Here is a 16,937-nt window from a genome sequence, read left to right as displayed (position 1 = left end):
TAGTGTTTCTCTGGTTTATAGTTGCTTGTTGATTTTTTTTCTTTTTTTAAAATTTCTTTATTATAGTTATTCCTTTTCCTGGTCTCTTATTTCAGTTTTCTAAATTCCTGCTATGAATGAGACCATCTGGTATTTTTCTTTTTCTTTCTGGCTTATTTTGCTGAGCATGATCCCTTCCAGCTCCATCCATGTTGCTGCAAATTGCATGAGTTTATCTTTTTTGATTGCTGAGTAATATTCCACTACGTATATGTACCACATCTTCTTGATCCAGTCATCTATTTTGGGGCATTTGGGCTGTTTAAAAGATTAGCTATTATAAATAGTGCTGCTATGAATATAGGGGTGCAGGTGCCCTTTTGAATTAATGTTTCTCTGTCATTTGGGTAAATATCTAGGAGTGGAATTGCTGGGTCATATGGAAGCTCTATCTTTAGTAGGTTGAGGAATCTCCACACAGCTCTCCATAGTGGTTGGACCAGATTGCACTCCTACCAGCAGTGCAGGAGAGTTCCTTTTTCTCCACATCCTCACCAATATTTGTTGTTGCTAGTTTTTTTTAATGTGTGCCATTCTCACTGGTGTAAGATAGTATCTCATTGTAGTTTTGATTTGCATTTCCCTGATTACAAGTGATGTTGAACATTTTTTCATATGCTTGTTGGCCATTTGCATTTCCTCTTTGGAGAAGTTTCTTTTTAGCTCTTCTGCCCATTTTTTGCCTGGATTATTTTCTTTGTTTTTGTTGAGTCTCATCAGCTCTTTGCAGATTTTTGTGATCAGTCCTTTATCATTAGTGCTGTGTGCAAAAATGTTCTCCCAGTCATTGGGGTTTCTCTTTGTTTTGGTTATTGTCTCTTTTGCTGTGCAGAAGCTCTTTAATTTGATGTAGTCCCAGCTGTTTATCTTTGCCTTCACTATCACTGCTTTGGGCAATGTGTCTGTAAAGAAGTCTTTGAGGTGCATGTTATATATTGTTTCGCCTCTATTTCCTTCTAAATATTTTATGGTTTCAGGTCTTACGTCTAGTTCTTTAATCCATTTTGAGTTGGTTTTTGTGCATAGTGTGAGGTAGTAGTCAAGCTTCATTCTTTTGCATGTAGCGACCCAGTTTTCTCCAGCACCATTTATTGAACAAACTTTCTTTGCTCCAGTGCATACTCTTTGCTCCTTTGTTGAAGATTAGTTGACCATAAATCTGTGCGTTTATTTCTGGGTTTTCTATTCAGTTCCATTGGTCCATGGGTCTTTCTTGTACCAATACCATGAAGTTTTGATTGTTATGGCTTTGTAGTATAGTTTGAAATCTGGGAGTGTGATGCCTCCATTCCCTTCTTTTTTTCTCCAGGAGGGTTTTGGCTATTCAGGTATTCACATGGTGGCTCCATGTGAATTTCATCAATATTTGTTCTATTTCTTTGAAGAATGTCATTGAAATTTTTACTGGAATAGCATTGAATCTGTAAATTGCTTTTGGTAGGATGGCCATTTTGATAATGTTAATTCTTCCAATCCATGAGCAGGGGATGTCTTTCCCTTTCTTTGTGTCTTTTTCTATTTCTTTTAACAGTGTTGTATAGTTTTCTTTGTACAGGTCCTTTACCTCTTAAGTTTATTCTCAAGTATTTGATTTTTTTTTTTTGCTTCAATAATAAAAGGGATGTTTTCTTGATTTCTTCTTCAGATTGCTTGTTTGTATATAGGAAGGCTACTCATTTTGTGTGTTGATTTTGTATCCTGCCACTTTACTAAACTGATTGATTAGTTTGATTAGTTTTTCTGTGGATTTTTTGGGATCTCTACTTATATTATCATATCATCTGTGAATAGTGATAATTTGACTTCTTCCTTGCCTATTTGGATTCCTTACATGTCTTTCTCTTGTCTGATTGCTCTGGCTAGGACTTCCAGTGTTATATTGAAAAGCAGTGGTGAGAGTGGACATCCTTGTCTTGTTCCAGATCTTAATGGAAATGCTTTCAGCTTTTCACCATTGAGAATGATATTGGCTGTGAGCTTGTCATATATGGACTTTATGATGTTGAGGTATTTTCCTTGTATCCCAAATGTTTCATGGGACTTTATCATAAATGGGTGTTGTACTTTGTTGAAAGCTTTTTCAGCATCTATTGATATTATCATATGGTTTTTATATTTCTTTTTGTTGATGTGTTGGATTTACATTGATTGATTTTTGGATGTTGAACCATCCTTGTGTCCCTGGAATAAATCCTACTTGGTCGTGGTGAATTATCTTATGAATACATTTTTGGATTCTGTTAGCCAAAATTTTATTGAGGATTTTTGCATCAGTGTTCATTAGAGATATTGGCCTGTAGTTTCCTTTTTTTGTGTTGGAGGACATAACAATTTTTAACATATATTCACCAAATGAAGGAGCTCCAACATATCATCAACTCAGAAAACAAACATTGGGAAAAACACATTGTCACATTGTGGTAGGAGGTTTTACACCCCATTCTCACTGATGGGCAAATCAATGAGACAAAAAAGTGAATGGAGACCTAATAGCTTTAAGGAAAGATTTCAATCATATGGACATCTATAGGGCTCTAAAACCCTCCAAAACACAGAATATACATTTTTTTCAAGTGCATATGGAATATTCACCAAGATTGACCACATATTGAGTCACAGACAAATATTAACAAATTCAGGAAATGAACACTTACAAAATATCTTCTTAGACCATAAAGGTGTCAAACTAAAAAGTCAACTCCAAAAGGACAGCAGGGAAAACATCTAATATGCAGAGACTGAAAAACACACTACTGGAAGATCTCTGGGTCAATGAGGAAACAAAAGAACAAATCAAAAAATACCTCGAGACACATGACAATGAGAGCACAACCTTTCATAATAATGGGCAAAAACAGTACTAAGAAGGATGTATATAACAACATAGGCCTACAGCAAGTTACAAGAAACAGCCCAAATAAACAACATTGTTTCTCATCTGGAGGAACTAGAAAAAGAACAAAAAATTCCAAAAGGCAGTAGAAGGAAGGAAAAAATAAAAATTAGATGACAAAGAAATATAAATCAAAAAGATAACCCAAAAGAACATAGAAACAAAAAGCTGGTTCTTTGAAAAGTAAAATAGAAAAAACTCTAGGTAGGCTTACTGAGAAAAAAAGGGAGAAAACTCAAATAGGATGAACAACAAGAGGGGAGAGGTTACAACAAATGCTGCAGAAATTCAGAGGATAATAAGAGATTACTATGGATACTTATATGCAAACAAGTTCAATAATCTAGATAAGATAGACAGGTTTTTAGAATTATATAATCATCCAATACTGAAAAAGGAAAAATTGAAAGCCTGAACAAACCAATCATAAGCAAAGTTATTGAAACAGTTATCAAAACTCTCCTATAAAACAAAAGTCCAGGACCAGATGGCTGCACAAGCAATTTCTACCAAACTTTCAAAGATGAACTAAATAATATCCTGCTCAACACTTTCAAGAAATTGAGAAGGGCCTCCCCGGTGGCGCAGTGGTTGAGCGCTGGGTTGCGAAGCTGCCTGCAGCCTCCGCAGTGCCGGTTCGATCCCAGGCTGCTCCCCGGCCACTGGAGGAGGGTCCCACATGGCGCGCAGACCTCTCCTGCCGCCCGCTGCTCCCCTCAGCAGTGTACTTCGGCCCCTCTGCCTGCTCTGCTCCCCGCTCTGACTCTGGTGAATTCTCTCACCCTCCCGCACTTCTGACTGTACCCAGTGCTTGTATAAATAAATAAATAAATCTTTAAAAAAAAAAAAAAAAAGAAATTGAGAAAGAAGGCATACTTCCAAACACATTTTATAAGGTCAACATTAGATGAGTGCAAAAACCAAATAAAGGCAACACAAAGGAAGAAAACTACAGATCAATCACCCTAATGAACACAGATGCAAAAATTCTCAATAAAATCTTAGCAAACTGAGTGCAACAATGCATTAAAAAGATTTTGACATGCATGACTAAATGGTATTTCTATCAGGAACACAAACATGATTCAACATCCAAAACTCAAACAATGTAATTCACCACATAAAGAAAAAAGAAAATGAAAACCATATGATTATGTCAATAGATGCTGAGAAAGCATTTGATAAGATTCAGCACCCATTTATAATGAAAACCCTTGAAAAACCAGGGATAAATGAAACATACCTTAACATAATTAAAGCCATGTATGACAAATCCACGGCTGGTATCGTTATCAATGGTGAAAAACTGAAAGTCTTTCCACTAAGATCTTGTACAAGTACAAGACAAGGATATCCACTCTCACCAGTATTTTTCAATATCATATTAGAAGTCCTACCTAGAGCAGTTAGGTAAGAGAAAGCAATAAAAGGAATCAAAATTGGGAAAGAGGTAAACCGATCATTATTTGCAGATGATATGATAATATTTATAGAGAATCCCAAAGACTCCACAGAAAAACTAATGCAATGGTAAACCAGTTTAGCAGAGTGACAAGATACAAAATCAACACACAAAAATCAGTTGCTTTAATGTAGGCAGACAGTGAGCTAGAAGAAATAGAATTTAAGAAAGACATTCCATTTAATCTCACAAGAAAGATATAAATACCTGGGATGAAACCTAACAAAGGAGGTGAAAGACCTATACAAGGACAATTATAAAACATTGAAAGAAATTGAAGATACAAGGAAGTGGAAAGACAGTCCCTACTCATGGATTGAAAAAATAAACATTGTCAAAAATGGCCACCTTACCAAAGCAATTTGCAGATTCAATGCAATCCCAATAGAAATATCAATGCATTCATTCTCCAAGGAAATGGAACAAATGTTACTGAAATTCAATTGGAACCTCAAAAGACCTCAAATAGCTAATCTTTCCTAACTAAAAAGGGGAGCAATGGTATTACACTTCCAGACTTCAAACAGCATGGTACTGGAACAGAAACAGACATCATATTGAGAACGATAGAATAGGATTGAGGGCCCAAAATAAAACCACATATTTAAGATCAAACAATCTGCAGCAAAGACATAAACTCACGCCATTTGTGGCAACATGGGTGGAGCTGGAAGGGATTGTGCTAAGTGAAATAAGTCAGAAGGAGAAAGAGAAATACTGGATGGTTCACTTACATGTGGGATATATAGAAACTATCTCTGCTTTTTTAATATTTGAATAAAATTATAATCATACTTCAAGATTCTATTTTGAATACCATATATTTGAATTACTAGATTATAAAGTATGGAATTTCTTTAAAATTTTTCTGAGGGAACAACACTGTGACCAGATACTTTATTCTGTCTAAATAAATGTTAACTTTTAAGATGATAAAAGTCTTAGGTAAAATTAAATATATTTGCCTTTTATGTGTTTATTTATTTTTTATCACATGTAAGTTAGGCTAAGAAGTACATAATAGGTACCTGGAAGGAGTAATTTTAAATTGAATCCTAGTGTGGGACAGACTGGTATAGAAAAATCAGCCTTTGTTTACATGATTATGTTTTCTATAATTCTTTTGGATCTTCCAAAAATGTTTCAAGTTTTATTTAAATGAAATGCTAGTGGGGAAATAACAGCAATGATCTGACAAATAGGAGATAAATAATTCATGAAATATTTTGTAACTTATTTATATGCTTCCATTATAAGTTTACATTAATTTCTCAAAATAGTTTCTTTTGAGGGCCTCCCCTGGTGGCTCAGCGGTTGAGTGCTGGGCTGCGAGGCTGCCCGCAGCCTCTGCAGCGCTGGTTCATTTCCCCTGCCTCCGGCGAGGGTCCCACAAAAAAAAAAGTTTCTTTTGACATGCAGAATGCTAAGATGTATTAAATATATTCATAAACTTATTTTGATATAAATGTGTATACATGATAAATCAGATTCTGTGAAATAGGGTCTGAAAACAATCTTAAACAGATTAAGACCTAAAAAGACACAACTACAAGTTTCAATTTTCTGACTTAAAAATGTCTGCCTTTGTCTTCTAGGTATCATGCAACAAGACCCAAGTTCATTTTCCTTGGTGCTTTTTTTTTTTTTTTTTAAATTAATTAATTTATTTATACAAGCACTGGGTACAGTCAGAAGCGTGGGAGGGTGAGAGAATTCACCAGAGCCAGAGCGGGGAGCAGAGCAGGCAGAAGGACCGAAGTACACTGCTGAGGGGAGCAGCGGGCGGCAGGAGAGGTCTGCGCGCCATGTGGGACCCTCCTCTGGTGGCCTGGGAGCAGCCGGGGATCGAACCGGCGCTGCAGAGGCTGCGGGCAGCTTCGCAACCCAGCGCTCAACCGCTGCGCCACCAAGGGAGACCCTCCTTGGTGCTTTTTAATACCACCACCAACGCTGTGACTCAGCATGACATAAGTACTGTGCTTCTAGAGTTTGTTCTAAGCCACTTCAGAAGTCGCTGATCTTCTCAAAACATCACTTTCCTCTTGCATTAAAACATAGATGGAGCTGGAAGGGATCATGCTCAGTGAAATAAGCCAGAAAGATAAAGAAAAATACCGGATGGTCTCACTTATAGCAGGAATTTAGAAAACCTAAATAAGGGACCAGGAAAAAGACTAATTATAATAAAATAAAAATCAAAACCAACAAGCAACTATAAACTAGAGACACACTACGGGTGTAGGGGAGAAGGGAGTAGGATCAAAACAAGGGTGGTGGGAATTGTATGGGGACTATAACTAAGATGAAAATGCATGCATTGTGCAAAAATGAAAAATGATGTAAAAATATATATAAACAAAAAAATAGCAAAAAAATAAAGTTAAAAATAAAAAAAAAATAAAAAAAATAAAAAATGCAACAGGGGGAAAAACCTGTTTTGTTAACTACATGTGAGAAAACTGAGGGACTGACAGAAACACATAGGAAAGGAACAAAGCTGAACATTTATATGAGTTGTAAAATCATCTCTATTAAAGCTAAAATAGCTAACAAAATGCTATGCACTGTGAGCTATGTCACGTATACAGGAAAGCCAATCAAACACCTGGGTAACCTCCATTCAGTGGAGATCAAAACATCCTGGTACCCACAGTCTGCCCTTCCCTCTGAAGGGAAGCCTCCCTCTCCCTGGGACAGCTGCTAACCTGCTGCTCATGGTCCTGCCTTTCTTGCTGTTTGTGATGATTTTATACTTGTTACAGTTATCCCTGAATAGTAGGTTTTAGTTTCAGTGTGTCAGTGGAATCATCTTGCGTATGTTTGTGTCACAATGTCCTCTATGAGTTTCATTCATATTTCATTCATTCAGTTGTATATCTTTATAATTTTTCATGATATGAATATACTGAATTTATTTTTACCTGTTGTTGAGGAAACTTTGGATATGTGTCTGGCTCCAGTCAGAAAAACAGAAAAAAATAAAACCACTTATTTTATTTTCCATTTAATTTCATTTAATTTTTTATTTTTTTAAAAAGGGTTTCCTCAGATACTCTTTTTTTTAAAGATTTATTTATTTATGCATACAAGAACTGGGGAGTAAGCCAGAGGTGCAGGGGTGAGAGGATTCAGCAGAGTGGGGAGCAGAACAGGCAGACCTACTGAAACACACTGCTGAGGGGAGCAGCAGGTCTGCTGTGCCACTTGGACCAGCTCTCTGGCCAGCCAGGGATTGAAACTGTACTTCAGTGGCTGGCAACAGCTTGATAGCGCTGTGTCTTTACCCCTGCGCCCCAAGGGAGGTCCTATACCAGTTATTTTAATAAAGATTGTCAATTATTTTTTTTATTTTTGCATAAAAGAACTGGGGTACAGGCCAGAAGTGCAGGGGGTGAGAGGATTCACCAGAGACAGAGTGGGGAGCAGAACAGGCAGATCTACTGAGATACACTGCTGAGGGGAGCAGCGGACAAGAAAGGAGAGGTCTGCTGCATATTGTGTGTAGCTCCTTGACCAGGATCAAACGTCAGCCTTAGCTGTCAGAGTGCTGTGACTTACCCCCTAGGCCCTTCAATTAATTTTTAAAAAGCTTTTAAAAGTTAAAGCTTTATTGAGGTGCAATTGCTATATAAGAAATTTTGCATGTTTAATGTGTTATATTTCATAACATTGGACATACGCACACAGTCATGAAACCATCACTACCCTCAAGGCAATAGATATAACCAATTCCTCCAAGTATTTCCTTGTGCCTCTTTGTTGTAAGGACATTTGATGTGAGCTAAACCTTAACAAACTTTTAAGTGCATAAGGCACTGTTGTTAACTATAAGCGCTGTTGTCCAGCAGGTCTACAGGGTGTGTTCCTCTAGCATACTTGAAACTTTATGCCCATTGACTGACATCTCCCCATTTCCTTCTCCCCCAGCTCCCTGGCAGCCACCAGTTCACTCTGTGATTCTCTGATGGTTGCTGTTTTAGATGTCTCATGTAAGAGGAATCATGCCCTGCTTGTCCTTCTCTGACTGGGGTCTTTCACTTAGCATGTCTTCCAAGTTCACCCATACTAGAAGCATTTCAAAACAGAGAATTGGTTATACAACCATTGGAGGACTGTAGGAGCAAAAAACAGTTTTAACGCAGAGGCAGCAATTGGAAAGAGCAGCCACCACATTGGGGGCTTGAGAAACAAAACTAAGGGGAAGGACTTCATGATCCCACCTTGGTAGAGGGGAATGCCAGATCTCTGATGTGCCATCGTGGGGTGCAGGAGGAAACAGCAGACCAGGCCAGGCAGGTCCTGCTAAGAGGGAGGACACTGCAGGCAATGAAAGTCACTGTCACTGTACACTGGGCAGGAGAAAAAAAACCAGACACTTCAGAGATTGTAAATACTGGCCCATCAGGGATACTAATTCCTGGGACCCTCAAATCCCACTATTGTTCTCTAGTCAGCTTGGGATTATATCACACATGGTGGTAAATGATAGTTTCCCCTGTAACTATCTCAGTGAACCCGTGTGTTCATGGACCTAATCTGTGACAAATTCCATGGTTATTAAATATAAAGGAATAAACATACTCAAAAACTGAAATGAGCCATTCATGACGTTCATGGACTGAGGAGGGAAGTATCTTGTGGGAGGAAGAACCAAATAAGGTCCTAAAATCTCCACTCTAGGACAGTTTGCTAGGTGGAATTCTAAGCGACTCTTAAGATCCCTGCCACCCAGTGTACACATCCTGTAAAATCTCAAACCCCTTAAGTGTGATCCAGATCACTGACAATTAGGTAGACTATCATTAGGTAGACTACGGTTAGGTAACTAATCAATTAACGTTGAGTTAATTAAAAGGTGTACCTGCCCTAATCAGGTGAACTCTTTATAAGAAGGTTGAGGGTCAGACACATCTGTTGAGCACATCTGTTGAAGATGCCCCCTCCCAAACATGAATTTTAGATCTACAAGGAAATGAATTACGCTAGTAACCAGGAAAGTTTCAAAGAAGAGCCCAAGCCTCAGGTAAGATTGCAGACCTTTCCAACACATTGACTTCAGTTTGTGAGGCAGCAGACCCAGCAGTCTGTGCCCAGAGGACCCTGGGCAGAGCACGCAGCTGAGCTCAACTTCTCACATGAAGAACTGGGAGATAATAAATGGACACTATTTTAGGATGCCAGGTGTGTGGTCATCTTTTTATTCAGCAAGGGAAAACTGATAGTAGAGCAAAAGTGATACTATGTCCTGGGGCAAGCACAGAGGATAACGCAAAGATTTGAACATGTGCCACTCCACACACTTCGTGGTGGAATAGAGAGTTTGGGGTCACCTTCTCTTCCAAAAACAACAATAAAAAATATTTGCTCAAAGGAAGAATAGGAAGCTCCTCAACAGAGTCCAAGGATTTTTCCACAGATGACTTGCACTAAGGCAAGTATCTTGCTGCAGGAGAGGAGAGAAAGGAAGTGTAGAGGAACATGCAGGATGCAGGATGCAGAAACCGGCTGGCAGAACAGGCTGGGAGCTGGCCTTCAATGTCCTGACAGGGTGCATTGGGGCATGGTGAATGTCACTGAGGGATTTTTTGGAACGGGAGTATTGTTACACTTGGGCACACGTCTTACCTAGGTCTCTTGTAGTCCGCAGCCTGTGCAGGCAAAGACTTGAGTAAATAGCAGAGGGAAGAACGAGAGAGAGAGAGAGAGAGAGAGAGAGAGAGAGAGAGAGAGAGAGAGAGAGAGAGAGAGAGAGAGAGAGAGAGATGAGAGAGATCTCATCTCTCTTTTCCAAAAAATCAAGTGGATGTGCAATGCTTGCAGTCCAGTTTCCTCAGTGTGCAGGGTGGCAGAGTTGACAGTCTACAGCCATTGCATTGCTGGGCAAAAGGACACAACTTACTCAGGTGTCCCCTGGCTGCCAGGGACAGCTGAGTTCTGGAGCCCAAGATCTGTGGACCATGCTTAGCTCCATTGCTGAGATGCAAATTTGGTGGACAGTGACCTACAGCAGAACTGAACAGCAAGGTTGAAGGGCAGGAAGGTGGGACAGCTGAGGCATTGAATGGAGCTTGCTGTGAGAGAACAGGCGGAAAGGAGGCAGAGCTGACTGCCCTCACTCCTCAACAAGACTGAGACTGGATATTTAGACCAGCCTCTACTCTTGCTGACATCTCACACGAAAGTAAACAGAAAAAAAAAAAAAAACAGGCAAAGCTAAATCCATAGATCCCCAACCACAAAAAAACAAACAAGGCAAAACATATGCCTAGGAAGCAAGGGGCATCTGAATGCAGAATGGAAAAACAAAAAGAGAAGACTAGAAATTCTAGGACACATAGAGGATACAGAAACAGTGGACCTATCAGACAAAGACTTTAAAACAGTAATATGAAAAATGCTAGATGAGCAAGTGGAAGGTGTTTCAGTCAAAGACAAATAGGCAGGTGTAAGATCTTAGAAAGGAGATCTAGGAACAAAAAGAGTAATTCATCAGTGAGTTCAAAAGTGTTAAAATGACACAAAAAGGGACTGAGTGAAATGAAGAAAAATACAGTGCTTTAAATAGAATTAAACTGGCAGAAAGGGGAATTTCTGAAACAGAAGACTTACGTGTACAAACCACCCAAGATGAAAGAGAGAGAGAAAAAGACTTAAGAAAAACTCTATCAGAAATATCAGACTCAATTAGAATATACCCACGTATAATTCCAGAGGGTGAAGAGTGAGAAGACAGTAGAGAGCCTATTCAGAGAAATAACTGCTGAGAATTTCCCAGATCTAAGGAAAGAAATAGCATGAATTACTAGGTAGGCTAGAGGACACTCAAATTTCCAAATACAAAACAACTTACACCAAGACACATCATTGTTAAAATTTCCAAAATGAAAGAAAAGGAAATTTTTTATATGAACCCCAGAAAAAGGAGGTGATTTGCAAAGACATACAAGTTAGACTTTGCTTTTGCTGCAGTCACTCTCCAGGCAAGAAAAAAGTGGAATGAAATATTGACAGGGATTGCTAGCCAAGAATATTCTGACCTGCAAAATTATCATTCAAATATGAAGGCAAAATAAAGGCTTTTCTCAGACAAACAGAAGCTAATGGACTTTATCAACACCAGAGTTGGCCTATGTTGAAAGTAGCTGACCACAGGAAAGGAAAAACCAAAACATGAGCCCTGAACAAAGTGATAATAAAAATTCAAAGTCAGGGGCCTCCTGGGTGGCACAAGGAGTTAAGTCTCAGCACTATGAAGCCATCTGCAGCCTCTGCAGCACAAGTTCAATTCCTGGCCAGGGAGCTACCCATTGGCACAACAGACCTCTCCTGTCTTGCCCGCTGCTCCCCTCAGAGGTGTATTTCAGTAGATCCACCTGTTCTGTTCCCCACTCTGTCTCTGGTGAATCCTCTCACCCTCCCCACACTTCTGGCCTATACCCCAGCTCTTGTGTACATAAACAAATAAAATATAAAAAAATCTGAAAAAAAAAAAAAAGATTCAAAATCAGAAGTATAAAGAAGAATACAGGAGAGGACAGGAGAGGTCTGCTGCACCTTGTGAGTCACCTCCCTGGCCAGGGATTGAACCTGTGCTGCAGTGGCTGCAGGTAGCTTCATAGTGCTGAGACTTAACCCCTGTGCCACCAGGGAGGCCCCAAAAGGAGCTTTTTATACATAGCAAGTTTGGTAGTAAATTTGGTGTAACCCCATTGGTAGTCACTAACCAAAAGTCTAGAGTAGAGGCACACAGAAGAAGAAACAAAAGAGAAAAAGTGAAAGAAAGCCATACTTGGGAAGGTCATCCAAATAAAACAGCAGAGAGAAACAAATGGAAAAAGAAACCACACAAAAACCAGCATGACAGTAGATAAGCACCATATATCAATAATCACCAAAAATGCAATGGTCTGAATACATGAAATAAAAGACACAGAATGAAATATTTGGGTTAAAAGTTTTATCTATCTTTGTTTGGAAGACACACATATAAAAACAAAAGACAAAAATAAACTTAAGCTGAAAGGTTGAAGCAGGTGCTTTAAGCAGATAATGAAAAGAGAAAGGCAGTAACTGCTATTCTCATATCCAATAAATTAGATTTTTGCAAAAGAAAGATAATCAGGGACAAAGATGAACACTACATAATGACCCAGGGAGCAGTTCATCAAGACACTATAACTATTATTAATATTTATGCACTGAACACAGGGGCACCTCGTTATACAAAGCAACCATTAACAGACTTAAAACACAACATATTGACAAAAATACAATTATTATCAGAGCCTTCATCACACCACAGATGTAAATGGATAGATCATCTGGACAGAAAATTAACAAGAAAATAAAAGCTCTAACTGAAGTGTTGGACCAGATCGAATTAATGGCCATTTACAGAGATTTCTGTCCCCAAAGAAATGAATATACTTTTTTCTCAAGTGCATATGGAACATTCTCAAAATATAGAGCATAGGCTGGAACACAAAACATGCCTCAGAAAATAGATGAAAATAAAAATGATACCAAGCATCTTTTCAGATCAAAATGGTCCACCTATATGTAGAATTATTTCTGTCCATGGGTTCTATATATTCATGAAGTTAACCAATCATGGATGTTAGTTGGTGTGTTCATGCATGCAGAACCTGTGTATAAGGAGAGTCAACTATAAGTTATATGTGGATTTTCAACAAACAGGTCAGAGTTCTAGCTCCCAGCTTTTTCCAGAGTCAACTGTAATCAAAATACAAAGGGACATATTTTGGGGTGACATATTCTGAACCCTTACCTCAGGAACAGGAGTCTTATCTTTAGTTTCTAGTTTATCCACTCTGGATGGGGAGAATTTTTTTTTTAAAGATTTATTTATGCATACAAGAGCTGGGGTACAGGCCAGAGATGCAGGGGGTGAGAGGATTCACCAGAGACAGAGTGGGGAGCAGAACAGGCAGATCGACTGAAATACACTGCTGAGGGGAGCAGCAGGCGAGTCAGGTCTGCTGCGCCAGCCGGGGATCGAACTTGTGCTGCAGAGGCTTCAGATTGCTTCATAGTGCAGTGCTTAACCCCTTGCGCCACCAGGAAGGCCGGATGGGGAGAATTTTATGCTGAATTTCTTTTGAGGTCATGGCACATCCACCTGGAGTGCTCAGTGCATGCCAAAGGGGATCTCCTTGCATTGTCTCTGCCCATGGTGGAGCAATGTGCTAAGTATGTTGGAATGTGTCTAACAAAAATATTAAATAGTCTTGTTACCTATTACTGAGAAATATTGCAATGTTCATGACTTAAACTAGGAAATGTGAATTCTCTACAGTGATGTTTTGAATTTTTGTTTTCCCTAACTTACTTTTCTATACTGATCCAGTTGAGAGCATACTTGAGCAGAATCTGAAGATCAAGTTTTACATTAGTTCTGGATCCACTTCTCTATCCTCACACAATGGAGATGAAGCTGATCCAGTTAAGGTACCTGGCTGGGGTATCTTTGGCCTCCTATGATTAAAGGGGGAATGGATTCCATTTAGAAACAGAGGGATATTTCACCCCTAATTAAATACTTTCCTCAGTTAGGCAGTCTATTAGAAAATAAGTTTAACTGTTAACACAGGAAGATTTGAAATTCAAATGAGAACACCCTTCTTGAAAATCAATGAAAGAAGATAAAAATCCTCTCTGCACTTGAGCAATGAGATTAATGGTGGTGGGTATGATGAAGCAAGGAGTTGAAAGAGCAGATAAAATGGTGCTAAGAACAGTGCTTAAAGCAGAACTAAATCAGTGCCAAAGGACAGTGCCAAGGTGAGGACAGGTCACTCTCTGTGGGATCTCACCTGTGTGTTAACAATTGTGAGACTACTCGGGCTTATGATGCGACTATTTATAATTTTTTTTTTTAATAAAAATGAGCTTGGGGAAACAAGAGTTTCTAAGGCCACAAATGACTGGCTGTCTCACCCCAGACTGTGTCTACAGTTTCCAGTAGTTCCAAAGACCTCTCATGAAAGACAGTGCTGTCCCATCAATGAGGGCCGGGGACTGGTATAAGGAGTAGACCAGGATCCAACTTATGGTGGCAGCTGGAGGTGCTCACATGTGGGTCTGCTGAGGTAGCACTGCAGCAGCCCATAGCAACAGTCTGAAGACCAGGATGGATAGCACTGCATGCCAGACCAGACAGCAATAGAGGCAAAAGAACTGGGAGGTGATGCTGAAGAAGAGGTGGAAAGCTTTCAAAGGTGTCCACACACAGAGTGACGGTAACTGGTCAGTACTCACCAGGAGGTAGTGTCACAGACACCAGTGTTGCAGCTCTCTTTGAGCTGTTGATATGAACTAATAGTCAACAACTCTTTGAGACACCGGGCTGAAGCTGATGGTGCTCCTTTCATATGATGTCAGAGACAGGGCTATAGGCAGTGCAGTGGCCAGGTCTCTGCGAAGGTCTGCAGAGGTCTGGAAGTTTACTCAGGTCTTCAGTTCTGCAGAGGTCTTGGAGTCCGTGAAGTTTGGCTAAATCTCATGGGAATCTTTGACTCATTGCAGCTTCTTTGGAGGCCATCTGTTGAATATGTATTGGCTCTTCTGAGGCCATCTGCTGATTGAATCAAGCTGACTTCTGTCCTGCCTTATATTCTCTTCAGGGTCCCCCACCCCAGTTTTTTTTGATCCCAAGTGTTTGATAGCGTCATTAAGCACCAATCAATTTGTTGACTTTTCAATCTGCATAATGAGGTTAAGCCCTTGACTGGCAGCTGGAGACCTCAAACCTGACTGGTCCATTTATGATCCTGGCACCGATAGAAAAGGGAAAACCCCAGTGCTTGCCCAAATCCAACCTGTATTGAGGTCAGGATAGGCTCTGGGCCAGTGGGTTCTGGAGAGCCATAGCTGGAGCTGGCTTCCGTGGAACCAGAAGCACACTACCTCTGCCCCTTCAGCAGGGTCAGGTGTAACAATGCCAAGAGGAGAGGGGGACCTGCAGCAGCACTGGGTCATGGGTCCCAGTTGCTGCAGGGTGGGCTCTGCTGGGAGCCCAACGTGTTGGCCTGGCACTCTGGGGCCTCTACCACCTGTGATTCTGGGAAATAGCAGCACTGGAGCTGCCCTAGTGGGGCCAAACACTCCTCTGTGCAACCCCAAACCTGCAGGGCTTAGGGCAGTCTCTGCTGCCAGAGGGCATGCAGCCCTGGGGTGGTAGGGTGGGGGTACCACTGCTGCTTGCCACCTCTGCAGGCTGCTTTCAGAGTGTGTGTGCATTCTCAGACCTGCAGTGTTCTCAGACCTGCAGCTGGAGCCCCAGGGCTGCATTGTAAGGATGGCAGATGGGGAAATGCCCACTCACTGCTGCTCAGGCAGACCCTGCAGGAGCCTCAGGGACTCGGCAAACAAATCAGCTGGCATTGGGGGAAAGGGAATGACCACAGGCTGGGGGTGGGGGAGCTGGTGATGCCCTGCAGTTTGTGAGATTTGTGAGGGGGGCTTCAGTTTCAAAGAAAGCACAGTTGTGTGAATTATGAAATGGTTGATAGAATTACGGTGTAGGCCAGGAGGACATGGGTTTAGCAGTCTGGACCATCATTATGTACATTGCTTTAATTAATATTAAGAAGTTATTTATAGCAGAAACACTTCATATAGGCATATAATTATCACAATGTTAGGTCTAGTGTTACATATAATTAATAAGGTATAAAAATACATTTGTGACTGAACTTATTAAATTGGGCATAATTTTCTATCTTCCACGTAAGACAAGACTTTATTGGCCCTTTATGTTAATATGAGAAGTCTAAGTGTTGGTTATCTCTCAGCTTACCTTCTCCCTCTTCCTTCTTTTTCTGCATCTTACTCACCCTGATTAATCTGGGCTAGGGTTCTGTGCTGCCCACATTACAATCCTGGGGTTTGCTTCTGTATTTTTTTGACATATCTCCATGATTCTTTTTTTTTTTTTAATAATAAGTTTTATTTTTATATTCCCCCATACAATTGCAAAAGCCCCATTCTGACCCCAATCCTTCCCTTCCCGCCCCCCAACCCCAAAAGTGTCTCTGGTTCATAGTTTTTGTTGATTTTGATTTTCACTCTCTTATATTCATTTTCCTGGTCCCTTATTTAAGTTTTCTATATTCCTGCTATGAGTGAGACCATCTGGTATTTTTCTTTTTCTCTTTGGCTTATTTCACTGAGCATGATCCCTTCCAGCGCCATCCATGTTGCTGCAAATTGCATGTGTTTATCTTTTTTGAATGCTGAGTAATATTCCATGGTATATATGTACCACATCTTCTTGATCCAGTCATCTATTTTTGGGCATTTGGGTTGTTTCCAAAGCTTAGCTATTGTAAACAGTGCTGCTGTAAACATAGGGGTGCAGGTGTTCTTTGGAATTGATGTTTCTGTGTCCTTTGGGTAAATACCTAGGAGTGGAATTGCTGGATCATATGGAAGCTCTATGTTTAGTAGGTCCAGAAATCTCCACACAGCTCTCCATAGTGGTTGGACCAGTTTGCACTCCCACCAACAGTGCAGAAGAGTTCC

Source organism: Talpa occidentalis, unplaced genomic scaffold (genome assembly GCF_014898055.3).
Source record: "Talpa occidentalis isolate TD23 unplaced genomic scaffold, MPIMG_talOcc4v2.1 talOcc4.7, whole genome shotgun sequence".
Classification (NCBI taxonomy): domain Eukaryota; kingdom Metazoa; phylum Chordata; class Mammalia; order Eulipotyphla; family Talpidae; genus Talpa; species Talpa occidentalis.
This window is presented reverse-complemented; position numbering follows the sequence as displayed.